Below are 10000 nucleotides of genomic sequence, written 5' to 3'. Positions count from 1 at the left end.
GGCCGTCTTGCCTGCGTCCACCAAGCTTTGGATGGCACTGATGGTGGATCGTCCACGACGAAAGCCGTACTGCGCGTCCGAAAGCTGCGGTGAATCCGGGTCCTCGAGGTGTCTGTTCAGGCGATTGAGGATAAGCCGCTCCAGCACTTTGCCTAGTGCGTCCAGCATGCACAGTGGCCTGTAGGAGCTGCTTTCTCCGGGGCTTTACCTGGCTTGGGCAGCAGTACCAAGCGCTGCCGTTTCCACTGTTGCGGAAACGTACCAGTGTTGAGGCAGTCCTGGTACACACGGCAGAGAACCCCGGGTACTTCTCAATCGCGACCTTCACCGCAGCATTGGGGATCCCATCCAGTCCTGGCGCCTTCCTTAAAGCCATATGAGCCGCGATCTCCTGCAGCTCTTCGGGGTCACACGTTCTAAATTGACGCTCCCGAATCGACATCGCCGGTTTCCGGCCAAGAGACCGGTGGGTGGGTGGGGAACAGATCGGAAACGATCCGTCCCAGCTCGACCGGGTCTGTCTCAGGCGGTACACGACTGCCGCGCAGATGAGACAGAACAACCTGATACCCCATTCCAAACTCGTTCTCCTCGGCGATGTCGATAAGCTTAGCAAACTCTGCGCGTTTGCTAGCTTTAATGGCTTTCTCCAATCTGGTCTTCGCAGTCCGGTGCTCAGCTGCGGCGAGACTCCTCTCCTGCAGATCGGCGGTTAGGCGCATCCGTTCACGGGCCGCAATGCACTCATTCCGCAGCTCTTCAATTACCGGTGACCACCAAAAGACGTCGCGATGTTGATGCTGCAACACGTTGGGGCCCGCTACGGCAATGTCGCACGCGTCGACCATTGCGTCGACTAAGCCAGCATGGGTCGTCGCCTGTTCCACAAAGTTCACGTCCTCGAGAGCAGAACGGAAACTCTTCATGGAACTGCGTGGTAATCCATCGCCTACCAGCGCAGATAACGCGTTGCCGGCCGGCTGACGGACCACCATTCGACGACCCGCGGGACTGTTGTTCTGCTTCCCCAACGGTGTATGTCACCAGTTGGTGATCGGACCGGGCAAACTCGTGCACCTCCCACGTTTCTGGCCGAGCGATGGACTGAGTGGCGAAGCAGACGTCAATGACGCTGCTGGTGGCCGCTCCTCTGCCAATGAACGTGGGTTGATTCCCGGAGTTGACCACTTGTAGCTGAACACTCTGCACTAGCTGCAGCAGATCTTCACCTCTCTGGCTGTTCCTGGCACTACCCCACTCCGTGTGCCAGGCGTTAAAATCGCCGGCGATGACGACGTGGGAGTGGGATGATGCCTCCAGCTGAACAGCAGCCAGAAAGCCTTCATAGTCCTCCTCTGGGCGTCTGGGTCGAGCGTAGCAGCTAATGAAGACGATGCCACCAATCTGTGCAGCTACAACTCCAGGCACAGGACTGCGCCACACCCGCTGGATTGGGTAAGAGCTTGTAGCCACAACTGCTACCGATTTGGCGGCATCGTACGCCCAACGCCCGTTGTTCGCCGGTGGTCGGTAGATGTCCGACAGGAGCAGGACGTCAGCACGGTGTTCACGCGCTGCTTGGAGCGCCAAGTCCTGCCCTGCCTGACAGTGATCCACATTGATTTGCGCAACTTTCAGATTGAAGGCGAAGCCGGATGTTCGCAGCTCATGTGCCCAATGCGATGAGGTCCACCGCAGGCCGCGCACTTGACGTCGCTGGAGCAGTCCCGGGCTTTGTGACCTTCACTGCCACACCGGATGCAGAGTTGCTGACGGTCTGTCGGGGAACGGCATGCGTGAGCAAGGTGGCCGCGCTCCAGGCATCGATAGCAGCGTTGGCGCTCAGGTGCTGCCTTTTCGACGCCTCTGACTTTGCTGATGCAGCCACACAGTCGGAGCTTCGAACCCTCGAGGGCAGCGGCAGCCTTAGCGGGCAGGCGGACTCGAGCTCGCTGGGTGCCATCTTGCAGCTCCCACGCGCTCACTCGGGCGATTTCAATCGGCTCCTGGAACTCTCCTCAATGGCCTTTTGATGTCCTCTACTGTTGCCAGAGGATCGATGTTCGTTATCAGGACATCGGCCATGTCGGTGATCACCCGGCTAGTCCGGCGTCACCAACAATCTCCTGAACTTCTGCACGGACCAGGCTGGCGTTGGCCGAATTGCTTAACTCCATTCGGAGGTTTGCGGCGTGGCTGCGCTTGCCCATTTTAAGGTGGTCTGCAAGGCCCTTGTGCGGGTCTTGTTTAACCGCATCCCGAACTTTCCGGTACAACGTGTACCAGGAGTGTCCGGCACTCGGGACCACCTCTATCTTGTCCGGCCTTGGCCAGACCTTTGCTGCTGCCGCTGCTGCTGTTGATGCGCCTGCTGCCGGAGTTGCGGCGGAACATACCGCTCACCCTGATGTTGCTGCTGACGCTGCTGCTGCTGTTGCTGCTGCTGACGCTGCTGCTGTCTACGCTGGTGCTGCTGCTGCTGTTGCTGCTGTGAGCCAGCGACCACCTGTTGCTGCTGCTGCTGCTGCTGCTGCTGCTGCTGCTGCTGCTGTTGCTGTTGCTGCTGCTGCTGGGAACGTGGCTTACCCGTAGCTTTTCCGCGATATCTACGCCGCACGACCTCACTAAAGGTGAGTTCCGGCACAACGTCTACGCGGACGGCTGTCGATGCCTGCTGCGCGGCGGCATGACTGCGCGCGACGTCGACGCGCGGGGCTGCTCCTGCTCGTGCTGGTTCCGCTGCTGCTGTTGTTGTTGCTGCAGCTGCGGCGCAGAGGGTCGGCGCGGCAACGGAGTCGGAGGTTGGCGCGGACTAGCTGACGGTTGTCCGCCGGCAACCTTTGCTGCCAGAAGAGAGTTGAGCACGTCTCGGTCGCGCTGATGTGCGGCGGCGAGCTTCCATCTGTGCCTCCAACTTCTCCTCTCGTCGTTTTGCCTCCTCCTTTTCCTCTTGTAGCAGTTGGCACATGCCAGTTATCTGCTCGGAGAGGCGAGCATTTTGCTCCTTCATTTCTGCATTCTGCTCCTCTAGTCGTTGGATTGTTGCCTTAAGCAACTCGAGCTCCGGTGTGGCCGTGGCGGCCTTGGATGCCACGGCGGGCTTGTTGTTGCCTGTGACACTGACCCTAGGCAGCGCCACTCGAGGCTCGGTCACAAACAGCTTCGAGCCAGATGCCAAGCTGCTACGGCAGTCCACAGAGACTGACCTCGCACTCGCGCGCGTTGACATCCTGGATGATGCCATCATCTTTGCCGACTTTCAGGTTGGTGGGTTAAATAACCCTGGGGTCGATGTGACCCCGGGGTCGGTTGACCCGGGGGTCGAGATGACCCCAAGTATGCAGCGCCGTCTAGCTGGTGTTCTGCCGCTCAATCGCTGCTGTAGAATCCTTCTTCCACGCTGGTTTTTCCACTATGGTCCGACTTGCGACCCCTGGTGGGCTGGGGAGGGTGGCGAAAAATTACGAGAGGGTGCGTCGCTCACGTGGGGAATGGATCCGCACCAATCCCGAATTTTTCCGGCACTTTAGATTTTCGAAAATTCGAGCAGTTTTCGAGTTGCTCGAACTTCGAGAGGAACTGCCCTTTGCCCCTTGGTATTATAGAACTGTCACCAAGAAACGTCAAAAATTTTTTTCACGATTTTCACAAATTTTTTGATGCAATCTTATTGTACGCATAAAAACAAGCACAACGGTGAAAACCGCACACGAATCCGAGCAAAACTCGCGGAGTTATTCGCGATTTGCTATTTATTTCGATTTTTTCGAAAGCACGTGCTCCGGCGTAGCACCTGACACTTTATTTCTCGTTTTTCACCGATTTTCGTTCTGTTTTTTTAAATTCACGTTCAGCGTCACTACGCGCACCTTTAAAATCACATCCGGCACGAATCCGTGCGTTTTTCACTGAGTTATTCACATTCAAAGTTCCCCATACAAATTGTATGGGGATGTAAACACACACTTTTATGCACTTTAAACTTCTCAAAACGTCTCGAAAACACTTTTAAACGCTTTAGAAGCGTCGAATTATCCAGAATCGAGTGTTTCCGGCGCCGAAATCACACAGTTTTGCGCATTTTTTCCACACCCGGAAATTTGGTGCTACCGGGGGCAAATGTACACAGAACAACACGAATTTTTAAAGCGCAAAAATCACAGAAATTCGACCAAATAACACTATCTATAGGTAAATTGGGTGCTCTGAACACGATTTTGAGGGTTTCAGAGCGATCCGAGGCCGTTTTACACACTTTTTTGCACACTTTGTCGGAGCGTGTTTACATACGTCTGTACCCGACGGCTACTCGATGAACACTACAGGGATAACTGGCTTGTGGCCGCCAAGCGTTCATAGCGACGTGGCTTTTGATCCTTCGATGTCGGCTCTTCCTATCATTGTGAAGCAAAATTCACCAAGCGTAGGATTGTTCACCCTTTCAAGGGAACGTGAGCTGGGTTTAGACCGTCGTGAGACAGGTTAGTTTTACCCTACTGGTGTGTGCTTATAGTCGCTATCTTAACGGAATTCCTGTGCAGTACGAGAGGAACCACAGGTACGGACCACTGGCTCAATACTAGTCCGACCGGACTTTGGTATGACGCTACGTCCGCTGGATTATGCCTGAACGCCTCTAAGGTCGTAGCCAATCCGAGCTGATAGCGCTTCTCAAACCCATTAGGTGTTCGGAAGCTAGCGGGCCTAACAACCCTCTGAGATCCGTTGGAGTCTGCGTCTGCAGCCCGGCGTCTCATCCCGCTATACCTAGGCCGCAATGAGTGGAGTTCGCTGCACGTGTTAGTACCGTAACTGGGAACGCCGTTGGCTTGAGCTCTGCCCAACGTGGATATACCTAGTTTCGACACCTATCAACCGCCCGCAAACGACGGGACTTCAGGCTGGGAGCTGCGAGTTGTAGAGATGCGTTCGCATCGATCCTCTCAGGCGACCCATGCTTGGTGGTTTGTCCGTGTGCCCCTTCCTCGATGTGCGCAAGCTCGTCTTGGTCTGGGGACCACGTCGACACAGGGGATACTCTTGTGAGAGCATGAGTGTACTAAGTTGAGTGTAGCAAGGGAACGCGTGCCCCTTCCTCGTTGGCGTAACTAACCATCTTGGTCTGGGGACCGTGGTACCGTGCTCTGGTGAAGCTTGGTGCGTGCTCCTTCCTTGTCAGACGAGTGACTTGACCTGGTCTGGAGACCGTTCCTTTATACTAGTGGACAAGAGTTGGCTACTTCCGTGTCAGACGAGTGACTTGACATAGGATGGAGAAGGACACTTAACACTAATGAGCTTGTCGGCGTGCCTCGTTCTCGACTTGATTGTCTTGATGTGAGGACCGTGCGGACCACACCAGTAAGCTTACACATGCTCGTTACAAGTTGTATAAGTTGACCCGTTTGGCCCGGTTGCCTTGCACATGATGGTGTTGACCATGTTCGGTTAACAGGTCGTGTGTCGAGGTGGTCGGCCTTGTGTGATGTCTGTGCATGTGACGTGTTGACCTGGTTTGGTCGGTGTGTCGTCGTGTACGAGATGACCTACTACCCGTCAGTTTTCCAAGTTGTATCATGTGTTGACTTAGTTGACGTGTCATGTGCTTGGATGATTAGCGTACGGGTCATGTATGGTGCGCTTGCTTCAGTTGAAGGGATGTACTAGTACAGTTGTATTAATTGTTTATTTCACGATCTGGTCTTTTGGCTGGATCGTGAAAAACGCTAAGTCCCAAATCCTGAACTCGAGAAGAAAGCGCCAATGACAACGTTTTTGACTGGAGCTCCCTAGCATTCGGCTTTTTCTACTTTGAAGGGATGCACTGTTGTATGAATTGTTTATTCACGAACTGGTCGTTTGATTGATCGTGAAAAAACGCTAAGTCCCAAATCCTGAACTCGACAGGAAAGCGCTGATTGCAAACATTTTGACTGGAAGTCCCTTGAAAATGGCGTTTTCGTTATTGGCATTATGTGGCACGTTTATTGTGGCTAGAACATTAATTATTCACCAAATGGCACCAAAGCTTGGCAAAAGTCGCGAAACACTCCTATCTCGACGCACCAGCAATCGCAACTTGATGCAAAATAAATTGCACAAGCTAATGATACTTGTACCATGCACAGTACACCGTACCAAAATATACCCCTGAAAGTGTGCAATTTGGTGCTACCCTAGGGAATATGTATGGGGAAGCCTAGCTACGTGTGTCGCACGTTCCAAGTTGCATGGACGTCGAACAGAGGCATGCAAAAGCACCTATCTAGGGAATTACTCTACGTTCTAGTAGCAAGTGCGATTTTCCGGTCCAGCACGGCAGTACGCCTGCACGCATACACTCCATGTACCAAAAATGTACCAACCTAGGCGTTGCTCAGTAGCTTTTGGCGGCACATAGAAAAAGTATTCGAGTTCAGATTTTTGAACTTAGCGTATTTTTAAAACTAATAACGAAAATTAAATTATAAATCGGTAAACGGCTAGGAGTTGCTCAGTAGCTTTTTGCGCAACGTGGCAAAAGTATTCGAGTTCAGATTTCTGGGACGTAGCGTATTTTTCAATCATAATAAACCGAATCAAACATAACAATGATGAAACTTACACCATGTCCCAAGGTTGTGCACAAAACGTAACGATAAAGTGCTGGCGAAGTTAGAGGTGCACCAAAATTGTGTACCGATCAGGGAAAGTACTCTACGTTCCTATGATTTGGGTGAAAAGTGTTGATTAACTGCTGGTTAGAATAGACAGTTGCTTATCATACACATCGCAAACGAACACCCCTTAGTGAGCATTAGCAAAAGTCAATGGCACAAAGCAATTGCAATACAAACTGATCAAGTACATTAAAGAACGCTAAGTACCAGGACTTCTTTCCAAGAATGGTGTCCGCGACGGGAGGGCAAGCGTCCTTCCCAGGTTTTCCTAGTAAACCTTGTATGGTAAACATACCCAAGCGTGTCTGTAAGCACGCAACGAAAGTCACGAACGGGCACATACCTAGGGAATGTACTCTACGTACTTGGACTTTTGTCCAAGAATGGTGTCCGCGACGGTCGGGCACTGCGACGCAATAACCAAATCCTAGGATTGTAACTTTAGTGTGCACAAACATAAACATTAACGCGTTCGCTCGGGCTGCGCCGTCCGTGTTGAACACAAATGTGGGTGATTATATGCGTGGAGGGACAAAACATACGAGGAGGAGACAGTTTTCTGCACGATGTGCACAGAGCTCATTTCGTCGTCCCGGGCGAATGGAAAACACAAACATCGCGAGTATCGTTCTAGGTTTCTGTCTATAAAAGGGCAGGCCAAAAGGTGACCGGTTGAGATAAGCGTTTAAGCATACAAACACTTTATTGGAACTTTTGATACAAAACAAGGTACGTACATGTAGGTTGTACCAACATGGACATCTATGAACGCGTACGCTCGGGCTGCGCCTCCGTCTTGTACTTTCCCTGATCGGTACACAGTTTTGGTGCACTGCTATTCCGACCGGCAACTTGTACCAACATATACATCCATGAACGCGTAAGTAGTGTACTTTCCCTGATCGGTACACACTGTTGGTGCACGGCATAAGAAAAGAGCTAAAATGGTCAAACTCAATCCATTTCAACAATAGATAGTCGATAGTAGCTGTGCCGATGAAGTAGGGCACGATGCAAGTTAATGTTGTTTAATGAATAACATGTCCGCCATACATTTCAGTACAAAATTGCTCGGTCAGACCTACAAAGTGCTATATCTCGAATACGAGGCGTCGGACTGGGGGTTGTAGAACAATTTTAAGTTCGTCTAATGATTCTACATCCGATTCTGGATAGCGGTTTTTGACCACTTTTCAATATTTTGTGACACCCCGAACCTAGGGCAGCTCCTAGCTTTTTCAAATGTGCACCGAACGGGCCGGAGAGCTCGTGTGGTTAAAACATGTTTTCGCTAAAACACCTCAAAACGTGTAAGGAACGCACCCTAGCTCTTGTTTTTCAAAAGTTATGGCCATTTAAAGTGAGGTGGTTTTTGCTTCAAAATAGCTATTTTACCCGTCCCTATGGCCATGCTTTAAATTTTCACGAAAATGCAAGGTCAGACCTACGGGCCATATCTTGAATACTAAACGTCGCAGACATTGGTCGTAGAACAATTTTAAGTTCGTCTAATGATTCTACATCCGATTCTGGATAGCGGTTTTTGACCACTTTTCAATATTTTGTGACACCCCGAACCTAGGGCAGCTCTAGCTTTTTCAAATGTGCACCGAACGGGCCGGAGAGCTCGTGTGGCTCAAAACATGTTTTTCGCTAAAACACCTCAAAACGTGTAAGGAACGCACCCTGATGAGAAGTGCAATCAGAATGTCCATCGACAACTTTGTTGGGGTACCATTTTACTCTACGGGCCAGTAGCTTAGGCGCGCCAACAGCGCTTTCCTTTCGGGTTCCCATTTTTGCCCTCCTGGGATTATGATCATTTGTTCATTGCCTACTATAGGGAGGGTACCTTGCTACGAGGTCAAACATGAAGATTGCACCAAATCGTAGTTTTTACCTCTATTTAGTCGTAGGAGCATGGTTTGCAGTGGCAGTGGGTCATTAAGCCCCGTTTGGGTCATACGTCCCTCCGCGATAAAAATCGTCGTATGCCTATAGTCCGAACTAATGAAGCAAAAGTGGTGTCTGGTGGGCTCTGCCGATGATTTTAACCTATGATTTTGAGCTTCCACCCTGCAACGTTCCCTGGAGCAGTACATCACGGGTCTACGGACCCAAAGACTTCGTCGTGATGGTTTCTAGTAAAAAGTTGTAACAGCTAAGGGTTTTGAATACGCGTATATTAACCATTGCTTGAAACTAAGCTTCGTTGTCTTTAAACTCTGCAAGACCAATCGAACTTCTTAGGGAAACCCGAAGGATTCGCTAGCTCGATGGCTATTGTGGGTAGTGGTGCATGATCTGGTGTTCCTTGGATCTAATCCAATGAATAAATTTATGAGGGTATATATGGTGCAGGGCACAAAGCGTGATGAAACCGGGTCTCCCTACCAAATGTGGCATATTTTTTCCTGAGCGAAGCTCAGACCCACGTAGGGGAGAGCGAAGTGGAACTTAAATGTTCTGCAGCAAATGTTCGCCATGCGGATAAACAAGTTGGAATAGTTCAATGTAGTGTAATGCAAACACGAATCGCAATAACGATACGGGACCCAGAAGCAATTCTGCGGATCCCTCGGGGAGTGGTGAGTTGATATAAATTAGAGGTGAAAGTCCAAGTTGTTCAAGCTCCGGCTCGGCAGCCGATACGAGGTTCCTGTTGGGCTTTGTACATCGCGCAGAGGCGCCGTTCGGTTCTAGCAATGATTCCCGCCACCATGTTCCATGCGTGCAGAGATCCGTTAGAGCTCGTTCAATGTGTCCCGCCGTGATTACGAAAAGTCCAACAGTTGACCAAGTTGGGGTGCGTCAAGTAAACGCGCAGAGATGCCGTTCGGTTTAGAGCAATGTCTCCCGTATCACGTTGGAGTTCTTCCACTAGTGCAGAGAGATCGCTGAACCGTTCAATGTGTCCCGTCGTGGTGTGCTTGTACCGAACACTTAGGATACACCATGCTTTGTTGGTTTGGGATAGGAGTGGTCGCGCAACTGCCTCCACGCCGCAAAGTGCCAGTTCGGATTGAAGGTCAACTTTAGCCGTTCAATGCATCAGTCGGTGGGTGTTCAGATGGCATCACAACTTCCCCTAGGTGCTTAAGTTGGTTGGGTTGTAAAACATGTGCACATGCGCAGAGTATCGTGCGTACTAGCAAAGTCTCCCGTCACGGTGGTTATGAATGAGTTCCATTCAGTGCAGAGAGATCGTTAGTGCGTGCAATGTGTACCAGTCGATGTGTCGTACCGGAATACAACCCCGCTTAGAGGCCCGTCGCTCGAAGAGGACAAGCAAGAGTGCGCAGAGTGCCGTACTGGCCTAGCAATGTCTCCAGACAGACGTA

This window comes from Anopheles arabiensis (assembly GCF_016920715.1).
Source record: "Anopheles arabiensis isolate DONGOLA chromosome X unlocalized genomic scaffold, AaraD3 X_pericentromeric_contig0018, whole genome shotgun sequence".
Taxonomy (NCBI): domain Eukaryota; kingdom Metazoa; phylum Arthropoda; class Insecta; order Diptera; family Culicidae; genus Anopheles; species Anopheles arabiensis.
Note: the sequence above shows the minus strand (reverse complement) of the source record.